This window comes from Triturus cristatus, chromosome 3_2 (assembly GCF_964204655.1).
Source record: "Triturus cristatus chromosome 3_2, aTriCri1.1, whole genome shotgun sequence".
Classification (NCBI taxonomy): domain Eukaryota; kingdom Metazoa; phylum Chordata; class Amphibia; order Caudata; family Salamandridae; genus Triturus; species Triturus cristatus.
In genome coordinates this window covers 377,151,148-377,174,145 of record NC_140584.1, presented here as the reverse complement: position 1 = coordinate 377,174,145, position 22,998 = coordinate 377,151,148, and positions in this window count along the sequence as shown.

Sequence of the window (22,998 nt, the reverse complement as noted above, 5' to 3'; positions counted from 1 at the left end):
CACTACAGAGTTTACAGCAATATTGATATTTAAAAAAATAAATAAGTATGTGATGAATTCTGGGCTGGGTTCAGCAAGAGGTTGATAGGTAGTGACTAGTGAGTGTAGAAATTAATTAATTCATATGGTGGGTAGTGAAGACAGAAAAAGTCTTGTCACATGAAACTATCTACTAGTCTAAATAGTGATTAACGAGCATGTATAAATGAGCACAAAAAGATCAACAAGTCAAGGACTTTCTGGAGTAGATTTAAGAGGTTTTTTTTATCTTAAATACAGATATAGTCATATTGTGAGAAGCAGATGCTATTTACAAGCAAAATTATTTAAGAAAATTAAGTAAAAAATAATTGATGACCACACACAGGGGCATATGTACAAGGTGTAAACGCTGACATAGCATCAATCTTTTGATGTTACAGTGGCTTTTTTTTATCGCCGTATTTACAAGTTGCTGCTAACCGCAGTTAGCAGTAGTTTTCTTGCGTAATCGTGCGTTTTTTGGTTCGCCACTTCTGTCAGGGAGACTTAATGCAAATGAGAGGCAAGGTGGGCGTTCCCATGAAAAAATTGCCGCTTACCCCACTTTGCAATATTTACAATGATTTATCAGTCCTGCAATACTTCCCAAAAACTGCAGCTAAGGCCAAATTGTGGCTGGTTTTTAAGACCAGAAAAAAGCTGGTCTAAAAAATTGTGCAAAAACACCTGTACATATGGGACACTAACCCAGACCCTCATTTGCTTACTTAATGATACCACGGAGGTACTACTCTTGCAGCTTGGAGCATCAAGAAGACCACAATCACTGCCACCAGTACCACCACAGTGGCAGCGCCAAAGAAGAGAGCAGGTCTACCGCCAAAGCATCACCCTGATAGACCTCCGGCCAGAGGATGTGATAGTCCACTACAGGATGAAAAGGACCTCCATCCTACGCATAATCACCCAGATAGCGCCAAGGCTGCAGGCACCATCACATTGCTGCAGGAGCATCCCTCCGCAGACAAAGCTCCTTGCAGTGCTGCATATGTTGGCCTCTTGTACCTACCAACCAACCACTGCCAGAGTGGGTGGAGTCTCACAGTCAGCCTTCTCAAGGTTCCTCCCAACTGTCTTGGATGCCATCATCAGCCTGATGCTGCCGCACCTATGCTTCCCCAACACTGCGCAAGAACAACTTTACAACAAGCAAGGCTTCTATGACAATGCTGGGTTTCCGCACGTGTTGGGGGCAATTGACTGCAAACAAAATCACGGACAAAATGAGGGGTGAGAGGATAAATGTCCTTCTTCGACCTCCTGATTAACATCTTAATCACACAAATAGAAGAGGGACAATAAATCTATGTGGCGGTGATTGAATGTAGGGGGAATACACCTAGTTAATAAAACTGCCCTCACACATAGCAAGCTTCATCATAGGGCTGCTAACACACCTCTGCGCAGACCAATGCTGGAGGTGGAGCAATAGGGAGGGGGAAGACAATACAACAAAAAGTGTATGATCACAAGTGAGAAAATGTGCAGAAAAAGTGATATAAAACTGGTGTCAGGGAGTCCCTTTAACAATTTTAATATTGGGCACCCTGTGCAGATTTAAAATAAAAGAATTGTGAATGCTGGGTTGGGGAGCTTATAATGAGACGCCAACCCCTCGACTCTGCAAAACCGTCGACATGTTTCAGCCAGCAAAATATACGAGCCCGGCTTACCCAATTACCTTCAAATCCAGGAGTGGTGGGAAAGTCAACCTGCCGAGTCAATGCTCGGTTGCAAAGTAATAGAGCCACTTGCTCTTGAAGAGGAACCTATGGAAGGGTTAACAAACAAAGAACATGTGAAGTGTTAAGTGATGTGCTCTTCATACAACAGATAATAAAAATGCAGTGTATCACCCAAGCAAACTTCTACCCCAATCTTCAATGTACGGGCACAAGCACTCAAACCTATAAAGGTGGGTGCCTCATAGCATTATGACTCTCAAATTAGTCACACTTGAACGTGTATAAATAGCTCATGAACACGTTGTGTAAAAGAATGAAGTGAAGATTCTAAAATAAGCTACAAATTAAAAAGTAACATTTCACGGGCATTGCATGCTCTGGACACTGAATACACCAACACCAGTCTACTCAATATGCTTACCAAGTTTATTAAAATTCTAAACTCGAAATGGCGGGGGAGTGAGAACAGCTCCCTGTAATCACTCTCTGTTCAATAGAGAAAATGAAAAAAGGTTAAACCATTGTAATCGAAAAAGTAGGCTGTGTACAATTTCATTGGGAAGAACACCACATGGAAAATTCCCTGTCCCCCGTTATGCGTATCATAAGAAAGTGTGGTCAGGTCCCCCACCTGTTGAAACTAGATTAAAGCCGCGCTGAATATCGGCGCCGCTTCAAATAACCGTTAGCTGTTTTTACAGAGAAATGGTTAACAAAACTAGGGGCATCACACCACCGAGGTAGGACCCCCTCTCTCTCTCTGACTTAACTTAATATCTGCAAGGTCAGCTGTCGCTCGACGTACTTTGTCTCTCCCGGGGCCGCGTAGAACTGATGAGCGGTGTTCCCGGGGCTCCTGTTGAATGGGACTGACTCCGCCTACCCTTGCGTCCTAACCCACGTGACTGCCGTCCCCAGGAAATGCAGGAAAACTAGAACGCTCATGAAGTTCTATCGCTTTCGTCCAGTATGACGGTGTGATCGGTAATGATTATAAAAACAGGAATTTATCTGAATTAAAAAAAAAAAATTATTTAAGAGAAATTATGAGAGACGCCAGAAATACACAAGTGATGAATCCCCTGGGTATTTAAATCTATTCCCAGAGGTTGAAGCATTTTACTCCTTTCCAGCAAAGTACTTATTTTAACATGAAGTGAGGAGCCTTAAATATGCATAGGATGAAACTACATAAGTATATAAATGTTTTATGGTGCATGAAGGATTTTCTCCTTTCTGGGAGCGCACTGTTCTTTAGAAACCTACAGACTAATTTAAGTATTAGGTGTTGGTTTGAATGTTCATGTACATGGGGGGGAAGACAAGTTCCCCAACGTCTTTTTCTTCCCTACTTCTTTAAAAAAGAGGGGGGGGGAACAAAAATTAAGATTAGATGTCCTCCTAAATCAATTCAAGTTCATTTCAATCGTGTGAGGGGCTGTTTTAACAGGGGATACCCTACTAATGCTCACTCTGCCCTTTCAGGAAGAAAACCACGAAAGTTAAGGAATTTTGGAGGCTATTCCAGGGGATGTCATCATTGAGCCCCATGAAGTGGCTGCGGACCCTGTAAATCCACTTTTGCTCTGGTATAAACGGGGCTCTTTCTGGGTTACCCAGACACTTTCTGTTCTATTGTCTTCCCCCTCCCTAATGCTCCACCTCCAGCGTTGGTCTGCCCGGAGGTGTGTTAGCAGCCCTGTGTGTGAGGGCAGTTTTATTAACTATGTGTATTCCCCCTACATTCATTCACCGCCACGTAGATTTATTGTCCCTCTTCTATTTGTGTGATTAAGGCAATTGACTGCACCCATGTTCTACATGTGCCTCCTGTGGACACTGCACATATATATAGGAACAGGAAGCACACACACTCAATGAATGTGCAGGCAATTGTGGACCACCCGGGCCTGTTAATCTATGTTGTCGATAAATTTCCTGGGAGTGTGCATGACTACTACATCTTTCGCCAATTGATCATCAACCTACGGTTTGAGAATGGCACATATGGAAACGGTCTGCATGTTGGTAAGTACAAAATGAACACACCACACACTGTAGCTAAAATATGTGAGAATGCACATGTAGCCAATGTAATATGATATACCTTGGAACAGGTCCAAACAATATACGCAAGCACACAATACAAAATAATCAAGACATAGTTCAGACAGCACATCAAGGGAGTAGCCTACAAAATCTCACACAAACCAGTATAGCACCCATGGAATATAGATTTTGCTGAACTCATCAGATAACATTTTAAATAAATCAATGCAGCACATGACACAGAAGATATGCTTCTGCTGTGCTACATACATCTTGAAATAAACACATGTGCCATATGTAAAAGAAGATGACAGATCCCCTGCTCTCACATGTGATGGTGCACAAATAGCAGACATGCAAAAACATAGTCAGTCATGCACCATGCAGCAGGTGTTCCTGCATCAACGGTTTGCAAGTAGTGCTGCATGAGGGGAGCACCAACTGCACTCAAATATTCACCAAAGGATATTAAACATTGTGAGAAGTTGGCCTGGTATATGCTGTCCATTAGTTATAGTGGGCACCCTGTACCAGTCCAAACAACCCCTTATTGGTTATAGGTTAAAGACAACCTTTATTGAAAGCTACCCCAGAGGAATGTAAAGCAGCTTGTTTTACCAGTCTATAATCTCTTGAGTTCCTAAATGAAAGATATCCACACCAGGTATTTATATAAAATATATTTATTTATTACTAAACATACCCTCCTAGTCTCTTTATGAGACTAGCGGTCAAAACAGACAAGTTACACTTCAAATATCACAGTAATAAGCAAAAATACACGTCAGGCCCTAGGGGCAAGCCAAACCATATACTAAAATAGTGGTATAAGAACCACGGCTTAACTAGACACAAGGCCTAGAGGCTGTAGAATCGCTGGGACCCCAAGGAACCACTCAAGGTAGTGACACAGGGGACCCACGGGGGCCGTGTGCAGTGTGTGAACACAGCCGTGAGCTCCTGTTAGCTTCTATGGGGAAAGTCGCAGTTAGATTTTTAAAGATGAGGGACACTTAGAATTGAGTCAGGACCAAACCCTTTTGGACTTAGGAATAGGCCTGGGCAAAGCACTGCGCTACGCTCGCGAAGTTTGCGAAGTTCGCGCTACTTCGCACTACGCGAATTGCACGTAGCACAGTGCGAACACGCGTAGCGTAGTCTTGCGTAGTGCTGCGGTCATTTTTTGCTTGCTTGCGGTCCTCAACGTCAAGTTGGCGACCACGAGCAAGCAAAATGACATCCCGGCAAGACTTTTTCCTTGTTCGCGATCAGCAACATCAAGTTGGCGATCGCGAACAAGGAAAATAAACCTCCCGGCGAGATTCCCAACGCGAGGAGGTCAGGTTTCTCATTGCGAGGGGTCGCGCATGCTCGCGACCGCTCGCGATGAGAAACTACCAGTTTGCGTTGAGAAAGCTGCCGCTCGAGTAAAAATCTCCTCGAGCAGCAGAAAACTACAGCTCGCACTGTGCAAGATGCCATTTTCAATGATTGCACAGTGCCGGTTGCTTGTCCGCACTGTGCAATCATTGAAAACAACATCTTGCACAGTGCGAACATGTTACTACGCAGTTCGCGAAGTGCTACACGAAGCTCGCGTAGTGCGAACTGCACTTTGCGTAGCTTCGCGAAGTGCTACTTCGCGAACTACGCCCACCCTTACTTAGGAAGTTCTATGGCTAGCACCCACGAGAGCACCAGAGTACTCATGTTACCTCACCCAGGGAAGCCTGGTGCATAGGTTTCTTTTGGTGTTGGGTCACGTCGTCGATTTCAATGGGAGCTGGCGAAGAAGTGCTGCTGCCGGGAAGATGCGAAGTGTCCGAAGAGATCCAAGCCTGGATTGAAGATGAGAAGAACCTGAAAGCAGAGGGGACAGAGTCTGGGTCACTAGCCAGTGACCAGGAAGGCGATAGGCAGATGTCCACCGATGTCGGGTGATTCCAGGTGAAAGAGGTGAAGCTTGACTCTTCAGCCACAAGGACCAGGAGGTGTCGAGGACAACCAGGAGCTGGATTCGAGATGTCCCACAAAGGATGTCGAGTGCTGCAGTGTCGGTGCCCAGATTGGACACAACACGCCTTGGCAACAGCAACCCACGCAGAAACAAGAAAGATGCTTCAGTGCAGACCACCACTTGGATGGGAGTCAGGGCACATCTGGAGCAACGAGGGAAGCCCAAGGAAATACAAAGTTACCCCCTCAGGGACCCACCAGTAAACGGACCAGGGATCGCGAAGGGACCTTGAGACGAGACACAGACTGGTGGCCCACGGGTCACTCGGGGTGACTAGGCCAACAATCTTCAGTGGATTCAGTGCTCAAGGTAGGGGCTACAAGTGAGCCCAAGCACGACTTCAAGAAACTTTGAGAAGTTGCAGAAATGCATGGTGACCAGGAGTTCCGGTTCCACGCTACTCACGAGGGCTGCGGGTCTCAGCTTTGCTGGGGACTCGGGTCAACCTCTGAGATGTCTGGAAATCCTCTTCCTGGTCTGCAAATACTTCGGAGTCCGGCGGGAGCTTCGATAATGCAGACCGGCAAATTGCTTCGTTGGTGCCTGCCAAGCAGGGGAGTCACTCCTTGACCACAAGGGAGATTTCTTCAGTCCTCTAGTCTTGAGTAGAGCATCGAAGGTCCAGGATTCAGCTTCAGAGTCTCGTCCAGGGATATCTAAAGTTCTAGATACAGAGGTTCCTTACTTATACCTAATGAAGGGGTTGGACTAGCTCTGGGGACCCCCTATGGGAGGGTTTTGAAAGAGGGGTGGCTACACCCATTTCATTTGTCCAGTTTCGTGCCAGAGCAGGGGCTGGAAGCCTCTGAACCGGTTTGAGCTGGACTATGCACAGGGACACCAAATGTGCCCCCAGAGCAGGACTTCAAAGCACTCAGAGAGTGCTCCCACCCAGCCCCAATACACATAAGCCTGTCTGGGAGGTGGTTACACCTCCCTGTGACAGGAAACCTATTGTACAGGCCTCCCATGCCTGAGTTTCGGTCATCAGCAGGAGGCCAGACCCGTGTCTGTGACTGCAGCATCAATTTTGTGATGCCAGGGCTCGGTTAAGTTTCTACCGGGTAACCCAGTACTACCATGTCTTTCCTTCTAGAAGGGTGGAATTCTATCCCTGCCACCAGAACTGGCGGGGGTTAGGATTCCAAAGCGTTTGACACCAAACAAGACATTTTTCTGTGCAGCCATCCCAAAGTTAGCATTTACCGCGAGGTTATAATGCACTTCAGAGTATATGGTCAGGCTGCATTACAAACAGCATCAGAGAAGGGTCTCCGAACGCTGCAGAGGGGCTCTGCTCATGCAGGGGCACCCTCTCACATAAGAACCAAGCACTCTGCCTTCAGGATTGATAAGGCCTGCCATAGGAGTGACTTATAGGTGTATATGTATGTACATATATATAGTGATATCGGTAACCTATATCACAGTAAGGGGTGCATGCACCACCTTACCCAGGCTGCAGTAGCAGACCTGTGGTGCCATTTTGGGTGGCTTTCCAGGGGTGGCATAATACATGCTTTAGCCCCTGGTAGGCCTCTGGGGTACCTATGCCCTGGGTACATAGTGTACCATATACTAGGGACTCACAAGTGTACCTCAGGATCCAATCTATGGTGTACCTAAAGTACATGCAATTAAATTGAGACTGGAAGCAGCTAGGCTGGGGCCGTGAATAGCAGGGTCCCAGCCAGACTAAAGTCGAAAAACAGTGAAACACTAGCAAAAAGTGGGGGTATACATGTGAAGCAGATCCTACTCTCCTACAAACATCGCTCTGGCGTTGCAGAATGGAGCATGCATAGGAAGAGTATGCAAACAATCCAAATCACAATCTCACTACATGTTGTGCATGCATATGACTACCCTGGTGAGGTGTAGCAATATGATGCACAAATTCTGAAATCACAATGTGTTTCGATTGTGAACTGACACACACTGAAATATTGATGGGTATTACTCAAACATGCATACATGCAGAGTTCAAGTCACCTCATGCATATGCATATTGTCATCACATGTCCCAGTAAGTTAATTGAAACAGGTAGCAGTGCCACTGTCACTTAAACACTGACCCACCTTGGGGGCAAGGTGGATGTAATTAGCCCACAATGAGTTCAATGTTTAGCAGACAAGGAATTTTGCACTCAGCTACCCTCAGAACAATCACTCACAATGAGGTATCTAGATGATGTTCCAACATAGTAATCATCAAAAAGTTAAGGTGGATGTTTCAGCAGGCACATGTGCCAATGGTGCACCCCATAAAATATGTGTACAGGATAGGATGATTTTGTGCAACGGGCCTGTTAAAAAACTGTAATCCCTTTTCTAGTGACCAATGTATCTTGACAGTCACAACATGAAGGTAACATACAGGATCCAGACAATGTCAACATGCTGATGTGTAGGCTGTCAAGTATAGGCGATTTCATTTCAGAGATGCTGATTAATTATCTGAAGCTCCACATGATAAACCAGAATGACCAAAGTTGCACAATGCACACACACCAAAATAGACACTCTGCAAACACAGCAGGCACAAATAATAAGGAACACATCTCTCCATTATCTCTTCAGGTGAGCAAGGCTATGCACTGTCGCCATGGCTGATGACGCCCATGAAAGTGACAGGCACAGAGAAACTACAATGTTGCACTGGGACGCACAAGGGCCATTGTTGAACGGACATTTGGAGTCCTCAAATCCAGGTTCCGGTGCCTGGATATATCGGGTGGCAGACTCCTGTACAGTCCTGAACTTGTATGCAAGATCATAATAGCATGTTGCATTCTGCACAATATTTGTGTATGCACAAACATGCCATTGGATGAAGACCAGGAAGAGCAGGACAATCCAGAGGATGGCCAGGACGAAGAGGCAGATGCTTGACACACCAAAGCTTCTGCTGCTGCAACAGCAAGGCGGGATCAAACCATCAGAATTTGTTTTACACAATCACAATAAACAAAGATGCCATCACATGTTTTCATCTAAAAAGAACAGCCATATAATCTCACTTTGTGAAAGAAAATATCAATACACAAAACTTGTATATGCATAGTTAATATCTGCAGAAGTTCATAAATCTGTTAAGTGAAAGGTAGACAAAAAACTGATCCACATAGCTCTCACATATAGCAGTGGACATAACATCCATCAAACGAAGATTGGGGACGAAACAGCTGATTGGGCCTATGCCCTAAGTAATGTGTATGGTCCCTAAGTGAACAGAGAATAGACATGCACATGTGTGAAGTGCTACAGGTAAGCTAATGATAACAGCCAAAGTTTCCCAGGAACATAGTAACAATTACATCATGAATGGACAATGTTTTGAGTGAGATGGACATGGCAACAAATAGTAGCACCATTTCATTATAAAAATGTCTTGAGATGGTCAATACAAGTTTACCAATGTCTATTGCATGATGTGTGTCATTTAGTAATTTATCATAACTACACAAATATACATACACACACCTGCAGTCACAGTTAAACACATAGACAAACATGCAACTCACAAAAAGTGGCAATGTCACATTTTGTTGTTATCACTCTAGGAATGTACAACATACTCTGTAGAATACAATGTTGGTCAAGATGTCCAGAAAACATAAATGGAATGTGTTGCAGCCCTGTGTGGGCAACCTGTACCGCAAATCCAGTCATGTGTATGCTACACCAAAACCTATCTCCGGACAGAACCTAGGGAAATCTACCATACACACAAGAGATTCATAACATGTGATGATAAAAAAACAGACACATTAGGTTATCTCCTGGATGACAACTTAAGAAATAAAATTACATGTCCGATATATCCCATGTAAGTCATGGTTGAACAAGCAGTGTGAAATGTTTCTGGTGAACGTAACATTGCTGTGCCTCATCTGCTCTATATAAAACCATCTCACAACCATGGCCAACGACACAAGGCCTCTAAACACAACACACTTTAATAATCAGTGAATCACCATACTCAATCCTTGGAGTACGCAAGCATGGGTACAGCTGGGCACTCTGAGTATGCCGGTGGAAACCACAGGTGCTGGATATGCAAATGTGCCCACTAAGCTGCACAGTCACAGGTACCCTGACATGAAAAATTTCACAAAGTCAGGTGCCTCACCTTCACCAGCTAATGCTCTGCACAAAACATCATGCATGATGATGTGAAAAGGGGCAGGACAAAATAGGATGCCTCCACTGTAAACCCATTGTTGTGTTGATGTGTGCCATGCAATACACAGTACTCTTTTTATATGATCATGTGCACCTGATTGTTCACCCCTACACGGTGCACCATTCCTGATTGTCCGGTTCACAATGGGTCTAAATCGGGCATGCCAGAGTATGCCAACTGCTAAGTGTTGTTGGTGCCAGTGCACACAGGCCTGTGGAAGACGCAGGCCTAGCTGTCAAAGACAATTTGCATAAATACTGAAGTACCTGTGTCTGACAATATGGGTCAAATACAAGTGATACAGTGTTGAGTCAATTAAATGTGGACTGTATGTGCTTACTGGCATTAGACATCTTGCTGTTGTAAGTAGAGCACTATCTAAAGTGCTGCTTTGTTGTGGCCATCCAACAATGTCATGTCCACATGGCTCTACAACATGTTACCAGATGGCTTTGTATGCTGTGTTGTCCTCTACATAATTTGCACATGGCTCACACATTATGCATTCTGGTGCATAGATTACTGCCAACACCATCAACGGTGCTACCACAAGCCAATGCTGCCTACAGAGTCTGAAATATGACGTACTGCAGACACACAGAAAAGGGTTGCTGTGTCACCTGTACAGGCATCTTATTGTTATCAACTTAGCTGTGCAGCTTTGTCACACTAGACTGATGTGAAATTGTGCAGGACACAAACTGTTCAGAATGAGATGTTAGAATGTATTGCACTTTTGTAGCAGAAATGAGAAATCAAATGCCAGATATGCACAATTTGCTCACAGCCTCAGATAATGTAAATCCCCATTGTGTCCCACAACCACCTTCATTCATGCACATGACTGACTTTTCAGCTGCACATATAAATTGTGCAGAGCTGCTAATCTAGGCTGAAGAATACTAAGTAGGAATCTGTGGTCAAGCCTTCAAATAGTTTGAAGCATCCAAAATATGTTTGACAAGTACTGGATGTCTGCTGTTCATTTACATGTGTGTTGGAAGCCTGTCAAACAGTAGAGGAAGGAGTACATTGACAGTCACTTATGTTATCACACATACTCACTATGCCAAACATAATGACTACCACTGATGCATGCATGTCAAATCACACAAGAATCACTGTGGATAGCTGCAATGTGTGATCCAAGGGCATGTAGACAGCTATGTATAACTGTAATCTTGACATTTCTGATTGATTGAAGTCACATATATTACACAACACAGATAACATCACATAAACAAATGGAGTCAGCAGTCATGCAATTTCATGAAATCCTGTAAATCTGATGAACAACTTGTACTTTGTGTCCAAAATGTTGCCGCCTAAACACGATTTTTTTCATAACCGCCATAGAAATAATCACAATATACGTTACAAGAGTACTGTTCACTTTCACTTTCCCTTTTGAGCACACTGTTAATGTCCGTAGAGAGTGTTGGAGGTGGTTTGAGTTGTGTGCTGGTTTGTTTGGAGTAGAGAGTGGTGTTGTGTCCTGAGAAAGGTCCCTAGTGTCTCTGTGAAGTCTTGTGTACTTGCCCTTATGTGTTTTTTGTGTCTTGTACTAAATCTTGTCGGGTGTCTGTCCAAGAGGTCCTTTTATAATCTTAATAGTTACAGGGGGATATTTTGGGGCTTTTCTTTATTCCCAGTGGGTTTAGGGGTGTTTAGGAAGATGTTGGGTGTGGGTAGGGAGGGCAGGATGTCAGAGGTGGAATTGGGGGGCTTCCTCTGGCTCGTGAAATTCTACCTACCCTTGATGGTTGAGAGTGGGAGAAGGATCCTGCAGGGATATGCCATATGTGTACGTAAGGTGAGATGGGAGCATGTCCGCAGTCAGATACTGAAGATCTTTGGGGTGGACAGGACTGTCTGACAATGGAAGCACCGATGACAGGATTGTGTGGGCCCTGAGGGTGACATGTTGGGCCACCTGGGAGTCATCATTGGTTTTCAAGGTGTTATGTACAACCCCAAAATTCATCAATCATCTTTTTCTTTCCAAAATCAAAAATGTAGTCCGGAACACAATGTGAGAAACACTACAGTATGATGTCAGTCAGATATTAGAGTAAAGCTGCCAGCTTCTACACAATCACACTTGCACCATTGCTCAAGTGAGACAGTGTTTATGATGAGGTATGACCATGTTCAGGAATGTGTACACTCCTGCACACATAAAACGAAGTGCTGTGTCAAGGTTCAAGGTGTGCTGTGCAGTGCATCCTATTAGGATAATGTATGAGGAGATTTGTGTGTGGACCCTTAATGTGAGTGTTGTGACCATGTGAGCTGCACAAGGCAGGATACATGACAAAACACACTGCCTCATGTACAAACATGTCTGGCACCACTGTGCAAGGGGCAAATCACATTTTGACACTACACAATTTATGTGAAGTACCATATGACTGCAACACTGCCACACAAGCACAATTGCTCTATTACATGGCTGATTTTCTGTAAGGTATGATGAAATTAGAAATTTTGCATTTGAAGAAATATGCCTTCTGTGGAGGGTCAGTCTGTTGCATACACAAGGTGCGATCAGACAACATCAATTGTCTTAACACACCCTTGTGAGGTCTGCAGAGATAGTATTGTCTACAGACCATGGAGAACATGATGTTGTGGCAAGAAACGTGACCTTGGGAATATGTTACGCAAGTAGTGTGTGCAAAATGAGCACATTTGCTGGCAGGATTGTCTTGTGTTGCACAACTCAGCATTGGTCATGTTTTGTGGGTATGACAGGCAAAGCAGATACAATCATGTATGCAACCTGAACAGAGACAGTACTGTTACAGGGCATTGATTTAGATGTAGATTAATCTGAGGATGAATAGGACACTTTTGAGAATTTGCGTCTGATACCAACACATATTTCTTTTCATGTCTCACAGCTGGCAGACCACTGATAACTCAGGGGGAGATCGACACCTTCAGGGACCCACATGCCATTTGTGAGTTCCTTCATTAAATATTGGCATTGTGAGACATGACGAATGTTTGGGTAAAATCCTTTATGTAGTTGTATGCAGTCTGGGTGTGTATCACATGTATCTTGCCTCCAGTGTAATGATGGATCATAAAAGTGTGAAGTATGAACAATTTAGTAAGTTGAGATTGAGCACTGTATTTGTCTTCCTGATGTAACTTCGCACAGCCCTAGTCAGTGATACCCAGGCCAGAAATATCAAAGGATTATGTCACTTCGGGCGATGCATGTGGATTGCACAGAGTACAGACAGGAGTGGAGACATGTGAGTGATGTTGGTGATGGCTATGACCAGACATGGAATGTGTGTACATCCTTGACTGAGATGACTGTCAATGATGATCAATTCTTTGTTGCACCAGGTGTCAGCTACAGGTACCAGAGTCAGTCCCATCCACAATATCAAAGCTGGTGTATTTGATTAAATAATTATTCCTGCATGATCCATAGTCACACCTCCTTTGGACGTGTCAACATCACTGTAATGGATAGTTAAGTCCCAACCTTGGATTACTGCTAATAGTCAGCTTCTTTCCTCTGATGTGTCGTATCTTTGATATGTTGGTGCATATTACAAGCACACCATTTGCTCATCAACGTTACATTGTACAACATTGTGGTAGCAAGATCGCCTTAGCCTGAGTCACAATGCTGCTTTAAGCTGGCTGCTAGAGAATGAAGCCCAATAGTGCTCAATACCACCTTTTTACATCATATCTTGTGTGCTAATGTTGGGAAATAAATACATGCATAAATGTGTCTGGACCCTCTCTCCAAGCCCAGCTTGAATGTGTTTGAGTGCGTAATGTGTGATACCCTTGCCAAATTATATATGAATAGGCATGGTAGTGAGAATGGTTGAATTAGTTCCCCTCCTTGTGGTTCCAATGTGTGCTGCTTTGTGCAGTACACATGGAAACAGCAAGACACCATTGATTGTTCTAGTGCATGAAGGTGTGCCTAACATCACATGACCAATCTGTGATGAAAATGTAATCATGTGACTTCAATATGTGCTGCATGTTGCAGCACACATAGAAGTGACAAGACATCATTTAAAGGATGGTTATGAGCAGGATGGGGCACTCTCTGACACATTCTCAACTTCCACAGCAATGCAGAGACACTTGCACCATTGTGCAAGTGGGCCTGCATAGGTGCAAGGAGCCAAAGGTTTTCATGCAGCACGGGGGCAGACACATACTATTGTAGGTATGGTGCAAACTGGCATTCATGATGTTGCAGCACCTAGCGTTAAGCCAGGGAGACCAATGGCATGCTCCACAACCACCTTGTGAAGATGGCTATATGTATTTATTTGGCATGTTGTGGCTCTGCAATGGTATTGTCAAGCTATCTCCTTGGGCTCATTCCATTAGTAGATTCAGTCTGAGTATGGGACAGCACCATCATTTGACTTTGACAATCTTAAAATGTTGTGACACTACTCTGCCCTTGACATGCCCCATGCATGCATTGTCAGGTCAGTGACACAATAAGGTTGTAATAGATCCTTAAATCCACATTGCATTGTTCAGGTCACTTTTGAACTTCACAATCTTTGGTTAGAATGTAGGGTCCATGTTTTTATGTCCTTGTGTGGAAGATTGTGTATGTGCAGTAAGATCCCCCTTCATGCACATGTACAATATTCAACTCTACTCAGACTCCCCCGCACAATGGTGCATGTGTGCCAGCATTGGTGTTGGCCTGCGAACTTCTACCCCAGAGCTGGGAGGTTCACGGTGCTGCATCATATTGTTGTAAATGAGATGCAGCCCTGTGTTGACAATTTGGCTGAGCGTGGTGTTGAGCCTAGGAGGCCAATGTGACACTCTGCAACCTCTCCAGTCAAAATGCCCCTTTGCTTGTTCATGTTGTCCTTATTTTGTAGACTAAAGTATATTATTTTGGTTCTATCTTAGAATATTTTTTGTGCAGAATTCCAGGTCAGTGACAGCACTATTATGTTTCTTTGTATGTATTCAACAACTAAGGTGACATGTGTCTAATACTCAGGGACCAATGTGTCTGGAAATAGATCTGCAGTCAGTGTTGGTGTGCACTGAGGAATATTTAGTTGGACATAAGTAACATTAATGCCCACCCATCACTCTCCCTTGTCCCTAGTTGTTACTTACCCTGTTGCTGATGTAGCTGGTCATGTTCAGCACTATCTTGTCCCAGGACTCCAACCACCGACTCCTCGCAAATGACCGCGGACAACTGTTCCTCCAAGGTATCCAGCCCCTCCTGTGGCACTGGACTCCCACCTCTGGTCAGCAGTGCTTGCTGGCGATTGTTGGACAGTTTCTGCTTGGTCTTGCGCTTAGCATCATGCCAGCGCTTCTTGCAGTCGGTCACTGTCCTCTTGACCTGTGCTACAGCATTCACCTTGGCTATGATGGACTGCCGTATTGCATTTTTGGTTCCCAATGACACTGTGGAACTGACAAAGAGCTGGTGTTGTTTGTCTGACGCCACTGTTATTAGTATCCTATTTTCCTGCCAGCTGAACATGGGCTCCTCTTCCCTTGGGTCTCTGGCTGGTCCTCCTGGCTGTTTGAGGGGTTAGGGGGGTTGTTCTCTCCTGCATTACTGGGTCCAGCATCCTCCATGATTATTTGGGGCTTTTTTTAAAATGTTGTGTTTCGGGCTCTTTGCGGCCTTTTTATGGTTCATTTTTCCTGCAAAACGTGAAAAAAGTGTCATCACCCTGATTAGCATGTGTTTTCTGACCGGTGACTGGCCGACCATAATTGTTTTCACATTGGGTGGCAAGATTTTTATCACCGTGACGCAGGTCTTAACGTGGACAATTCCAGCCGCGATGAGAAACTATTTGCATGTAGGGACGTATTGTAAATAAAGACGTTGGTACCATGGCGATAGTTTTCAGCAGTACGCGGAGGTAAGAAAATTGCCGCTAACTAATGTTAGCCTCAGTAAGTGGCAATTCTTGTACATGTACCCCACAGTTTTTAAACCGGTAAATTATTTCACAGAAATCTTCATAGCAATTTATAAACCTGAAAAAAGCACAGTGCAGTGGAGAGCAATAATTAGCCACTAGGTGATATGGAAAGAAATGATTATGAATCTTGGCAGCAACCTGGCAGAGCGGACAAGGTGTGAATCCCACGAGGATCAATGTACTATTCTGAGGGCACTCTCTCTTCAGAGCCGCAACAGGTTGCATGGGATCGCGTACATAATGAAAACGGCAGTGAAATCAAGACTTATTTATTAGAACGCTGGAAAAGTGAAACCCCAGCCTTGCCTTTCACACTGACCTTTATTTCGCACCCTGAGATGGAGGAAGGCAGCTGGTAATGATTTTTTGCAGTTATCTGCGCATGTGGAGGCTGGACGATTTGTCTCAATAAGACATTATTTAAATTAATAATGGCTTGATTTATAAACGTGCCCGGCATCGTTTACACGTGGTCTCTGCAGATATTTCCTCATAAAAATGTATGAAAAAATGAGCCAGAGTGACTCTTCACTAAGTAATTGATGCGATGTGATCAGTTACTTGCGTGGATGAATTTTTGCTAATGTATTCTATTAAAAAAGCCACATTTGTCCAGAAAACTAGGCACATTTTAATGAAAAGCATACATGTAAAAGGGCATTATACCACATCTGAAATCTCAGCAATAAATATGTAATGGAAGGTGGAGGACTATTACCAAATTATTGAAAATACCATTTTCAAATACTGCATGCCGAAGTATAAGGTGAGGGCAAAATCAGATGGCTACACATGCAAAATATATCAAGGGGATGCCTAAAAGGTTGCTAAACCTGGCTGTATCATAGATATAGCAAAGACTTGTGCTGAGCAGGATTTGTAAGTTGCGTGAGAGTGTGGGTGTCCTTAGACAGCCAGGGCATCGGTGGCCTACTGACATTACTGGCAGATATACTATGTCATTGCATTGTCCTTGCGTCACACAAGTCAGAGCAAGTGCTAAAGTGACCTTTACAAAGCTGCGTCGGATAGGTATTACATGGGTGAAGTGTGCGTGATCCCATGCATCCACCCATTTATTGTAACGCAAACAGATATTAACTAAGGTCCTGTTAGTCCTGGTATCCTTGGAGTGGTTTTCCACTAACTTTTTGCCTTCAGACATCCAGCTTTTACAGACTTCATTTTTGCTGACCTTAGGACTCTGATCACTTTACCACTGCTAACCAGTGCTAAAGTGCTTGTGCTCTCTCCTTCCAACATGTGAGATTTGCTTATACACAAATGGCTTTTTTCATTTACTTGTAAGTCACTAGCAAAGTAGCACTACCTGTGCCCAGGGCCTGTAAATTAAATGCTACTAGTGGGCCTGCAGGACTGATGTGCCACCCACTTAAGTAGCAATTTAGACATGTCACAGGCCTGCAATTGCAGCCTCTGTGTGTGCAGTTTTATAGTGCCATTTCAACTTGGTAAAATAAACACTTTGCCATGCCCAAACCTTCATTTAACATATAAGTCACCCCTAAGGTAGGCCCTGGACAACCCCAAAGGATAACATTGAAATTACCTTATTCCATTTTATAAGTGTAATTTCCAAATGGGAACAATTTACCCGTTTAGGTTTGGTGTTTCTGGAATCGCACTTTAAAATCCAATCTCATGGTGAAGTTGGATTTTAAATTACAATTCTGAAAATGCCACTTTTAGAAAGTTACAAGAACAAATGATGAATGGAATGCTGAACAATGCAAACGTTCACCCCCAGTCACAAAGATCTGGGTTTAATCCATAATTTTTTTGCTCATCACGCCACCCTAGTTTGAACCCAGCCATATGCAAAGCAGTCTTGACCCTGCTCTCAGCTCTCCAGCCGAACTGCCACGCCAGGTCCTCCCTGGACCAGAAACAAGCATCCTGGGGCCGGTTTCGGGGTATCACCCCTCATCAGCCAGGCTAGCTTAAATCCAGTGGCACAGTGAGCACGGGACCTGATTAATAACATATTAAACAGGAACAGCAAAAATCCCCATTCATAATAGCAGCAATGGAGATCATGTATCATACAGTTTATAAAAGATACCAGTAACAGAAACAGCTATGCACACTGACACATAATTAACAAAATAGCAGCAAAAACCCTATACATGATAGCAGTCACGGGAGATTACAGGAAAGCTTACAGAAATGCTCAGTAAAAGTGAAATCGCTAAACAGAACCTACAGAAGTGACAGAAGCCTTTGCCTATATATACTAAAACTAAAGTGTAAGACGTGCAAGCTCCAGCTAACAATAATATCACCTGCTCCATCCTGGAGGGGATCATGCCCAGCATAGTGGTATGCAGTACAATAAACAGTTGGTCACAGTAGCAACAATTTAACAATACGAAAGAAATACTATATAATGGCATTCACAACGCCAAATTTACACAATTCGCAGTGGATGCGATTTATTTTCAAGGCATAAATCACATCTTATAGACAACGCAGTTGTTCATACATGTGAAACATGATTGCATATGCAACAAAGGTGCTCTGGTGTGGGGTAAGGGTGGGAATGTAATGGATCAAAGTGAGTGAGTGAGGGAAATTGAAAAGGAAGAGGTAATGTGACATAGATACATTAACGTTTCATAGTAAAACCTGCCTGGCCTATTCAGGCCAAGTATTTCAGCAGGTACACATAGCACTATAGAGACACTGATGATAAATTTTTGTCATAAGAGCTTTGTCATCAGAGATGTTGTAGTCAACGTTACTTTCAACCCCTTAAAAGTTCAAAGTGATTCAATCCTTAGTGTGAGGTCTTTATCAGGACAGTGCGAAAGAGCACCCAATCTAGCAAGCAGCACAAAGAATCAGGCAATGGGAAAAGGCGCTAATGAAGAGAACTCGCTAAGAGAACTCGTTTCTCCTGCATAACTTACAGCGCATTGAATTAATTTGCTTTTCTCATTGCATTAGCGAATGCCCATATGCATTGGAGTTATTTGATTAGTTTGAGTCCCTTGTGTTGAACTACATATGGTGGTAACACCCAGTGCTGTCGCAGCAAGATGATTCAGGCTCTTATCATGGAAAGCAATTGGAACTTCATGAGTGTTTAAATTCAACGTCAATGCCACAGTTCTCTCTGTAGTTAGGGCCTAATTTATGAGGTTTTACCATAGTGCAGCACCGCAAGCCATTCCTGCTGCGCTGCCCGACGGCAAAAGAAAAGGGAAGGAATGAGAAACTGCACTTTCCTGTCCTTTTCCCCCGCGCCGGAGCACAATGGGCTGCCGTGCGCCAACGCAGGTACATTTGCACCGTGGTGCAAGGGTGCCTGTGTTGCGGGGGTGATTGTTCTTGTACAGGAATGGAAACCTTCCTTCACAAAAACAATCACAAGAGGCTTCTTGGAAGATAAAAATTCATTGGCCAAACGTAGGCATGGGTGGACAGTTATAGCATCTTATAAATCACTAAAACCTCAAGCTTACCTATCCTCTCATTTCAGCGGGTTCCTAAAGAAATGCTATACGGACTATCGGATGGGACATCACATGTCAAAAGACCTACTCCCCTCCTGGAAACAGAGCTACCAAACAGAAAAATGCCGTTTATGCGGTTACAAAACTGAATCTCTACCTCACATTTTTTGTGTATGCCCAGCAGTATTGGATTTGAGACGACGGTATTTAAAGCAAATTTTTAATGTCCTAAAAATTCGTACTTGTAGACAAGCAGTAACAAGTTGGCTGGGAGGATCCTCCATTATCCCGGCATGCAGGGGAATCAAATTTTTGGGGGCAGTAAGGATTCGCCTGAAGCAGCTTGAGCAGGAAGACCGTAACATCGGAACCCTCAAGAAAAAGTAACAAAGAAACCAAACCGTGTAAATAGATAACTCAGATTTTACAGAGAAATAATGCCCCATGCTTGAATCAAATTTTTACAATTGTATCAATCAAGTCTTATGGGTCTTTGGTGACAATGATTAGATGTTTTATGGTTGTTAACTTTTATATACTTTTATCTATACATGTGGTATTGTGATAGTTTTAACAAATTATACAATAAACTTTGATTGATTGATTGAAGAGGCTTTTTCCTCTTTCAATGTGTGCTGCAGAATTTCTCTTAAATCTGGGGCAGTTTCAAAAAGCCTTGGATGTTGCTGGGAAGGCCCCCAGCAACACCCTTGAGCGCACAAAACTGCATTAAAGGGACCAATATTTATCAGGCAGCATTAAGCTAAAAAAAGTGGCTTAGTGCTGCATGATAAATATCACGCAGGTTTCGGCGCCACAGAACGTCACAAAAAGACACGTTTTGGCAACGCAAGGGGGCTCATAAGTGATGCCCTTTGCATTTTGATGACAGGGGCAGACTGTTCACTAATATCACATCCAGGCGCTGCTAGAGGCTCAGCTGGTCCTTGACGTAAGTCTGTTTTAAAGAACATCAACAGCAGATTTTGTTGTGCTATCTGACCCTTTTTCTTTTCGTTTTATAAAGTTTTTCAAGTTGCTTTTTCTTCTTTTGGAATAATTGGGCCATTTGAGTAGGGGGGCTGAACGGGCAAACCAGGTACACTTTCTCTCCATTGAGGTTGTTGTCAAATACCTGTGACACCAACTCTCCCTGGTGATATATTAACCCAGAGTCGTGGAGAAGCATGAGCAGAATTCGGACTGTCCGTCATGTCAACTGCGTTTTCGGCATCAGCACTGGGGCTGGCTGTTGATGCAGCCAATCTTATAAGGCACACCTCTGTTTTTTTAAGTCGGTAGTTCGAGAAGCCATCACTGCAGAAAGGTTGACCAGCTTTTCCAAGAGATGTGAGCAAAGCATGTACCTTCATTAACCAGAGTGGGTGCTGCGCACATACAATTAGAGACTTTAATTTATTTAATTTTTTGTTGCTGTCTTTTGAATGATCCGCTAAATTTAGCAAAATCATTATTTGGACATCACGTTTGTCAGAATGTAATTTTTAACACTGAGCTTGCTTCTTCAAGGGACCTAAGGGACCAACATCAGCCCTACTATTCAAACGTTTTACGAAAAGAAGGCCCCCAGTGGTATTTGACTTGTTGTCTCATAGACACTTGGTAATGATCCTCGTTTGATCAGTGTGATTTGGGAGAGGTCTTGAAAGATTTGAATATCATCTGCATCTTACCTTATCAGGCCACCACGTCTCGCTGCTTCTAGGACTGCCTCTTTACCTTCAAAGTGGTGGAAACAGACATGAATGTCAGGGAGTTACTTTAAGGTCGAGTTTAGGGGCCTGTGCACCCTACCGATGTGCAGTGGGTCCGGCCCATGTTCATCAAGGAACGATTCTGCTAAGCCTTGGATATAGGATTTCATGTCCTGACCCTCTTTGCCAAGGAACACCCCCTAATACGAAGGTTGATTCGGCAGGAGGGATTTTCTAGGTCTTCCTTGCTCTCCTGAAGTGTGATCAATTGATCATCATAGTGATCACACTGCAGCGATATTCCTGAAGATCCAAGATGCGCTCATCTTGGGTTGTCTCTTTTTGGTCAACTTTGGTCCCCAGGTCCTGTAGGTCTTTCCAGAGTTTCCACAGGTTCTGTTTGATGTCCATCCGAACTGTATCCAATTCCATCTTGATCTCCATGAAGAGGCGGACCATGAAGCTTTTGATAAAGGCCTCCGACAGCTTCTGTCTCTGGGTCACCACTATCGGCACAGGGGGCCTGACCGGGGGGGGAGTCTCCTTTCTTGGAGGAGTGGGCCTGGAGCAAGTCTTTAATGGTGGATTCTGGCTTATGTCTAGTGGTGACCATGGTATAAATCCCGTTAGTAGCAGGGCATCTCCAGATGCCCACACTGGATAGTGGTGATCATAATCTATGGATATCCACTACGAGGCAGCCCCATGTGCCACAACAAGTTCACAGTTAAGTGTTCCTGTATGGGGCCCTCCTGATGTGTGGCAAGCCAATGTCACTTGGTCCCAGTGGTGTGAGGGACCTCCTGTGGCACAATGCAGCTTAGCCACTCTCCCACTGGTGTCCCAGCTCATAGTCTCTCTGTCCATGTTGCGGCCCCTGGGAGACAGCACCGCAGTATCAGTCAGGGGGGCAAAGATTTGCTCTTTGCTGCCCTCACTGGCGAGATTGCAAAAGGTAACTCAGCATCTTCCAGCGCCCTCCCCCACAGTCATCCCACCCTCAGGTGGGTAGCTCACCGCACACGGGGAAAGCCCTCCTTGAGCACTGCCTTCTACTATGGAGGCTCCTGTCAACTTGAAGTCTCTCCCTTGCAGGTCTGCCAGCAAGTCAGCAGCTGTACCGCAGTGATGGGACGAGGCTTCATATCCCACACTCTCCAACTAGGTCCTCCCCTATGGGTTTCTGTAGCTTGGGAGAAAGGGCCCTGCTCTGGAGCGCCGCACATTGCCATCTCCTCAAGGCCCGAGTTGGGGGCTGCAACCACCCGGAGCACCCAATCAGGGTGGAGCACCTCTTCACTGTCCCGGTACCCCGCAGACACCTGCAGGAGTTGTTGCATGCAATGATCTCAGCGAGCCAATGAATGTCCATGATAGAGCCCCTCAGGGTGCCTCCATCTTGTGGCCAGCACAGCAGCTCTGGGATCAGCACTGTTGCATTGTGTCTCCATGCCCTTCAAAGTCTTGGGCCATGCAAAGGTCCATTCAGGTGCCTTGTCCACTGATAGGTAGCTGCCAGGGCCCCGGGGAATGTCACCATAAAGGCAGGCAATCCAATCCCAGGTGAGCACTCTTGGTTCAAGTGTCTAGCACCATCTTAGGTTTGGCCACGACCCCATGTACATATTTTAGTCGGAAACGATAAGTATACATCTTCAGAGCGCTTATCGATTAATGGAGAAACTTCTATATTCAGTATTGTACCAGAATATCATGGCCAAAATATTGCCGAGCAAAAGCATAAGGCCAGATTTCCAAACAATTTTGTCTGTGCTCTGTTTGCATAACAAAAGAGATGGAAAGAAGGACAAGTTATCTTTTTTGTTATTTACTCTTCAGCGCAAAACATTTTCTGT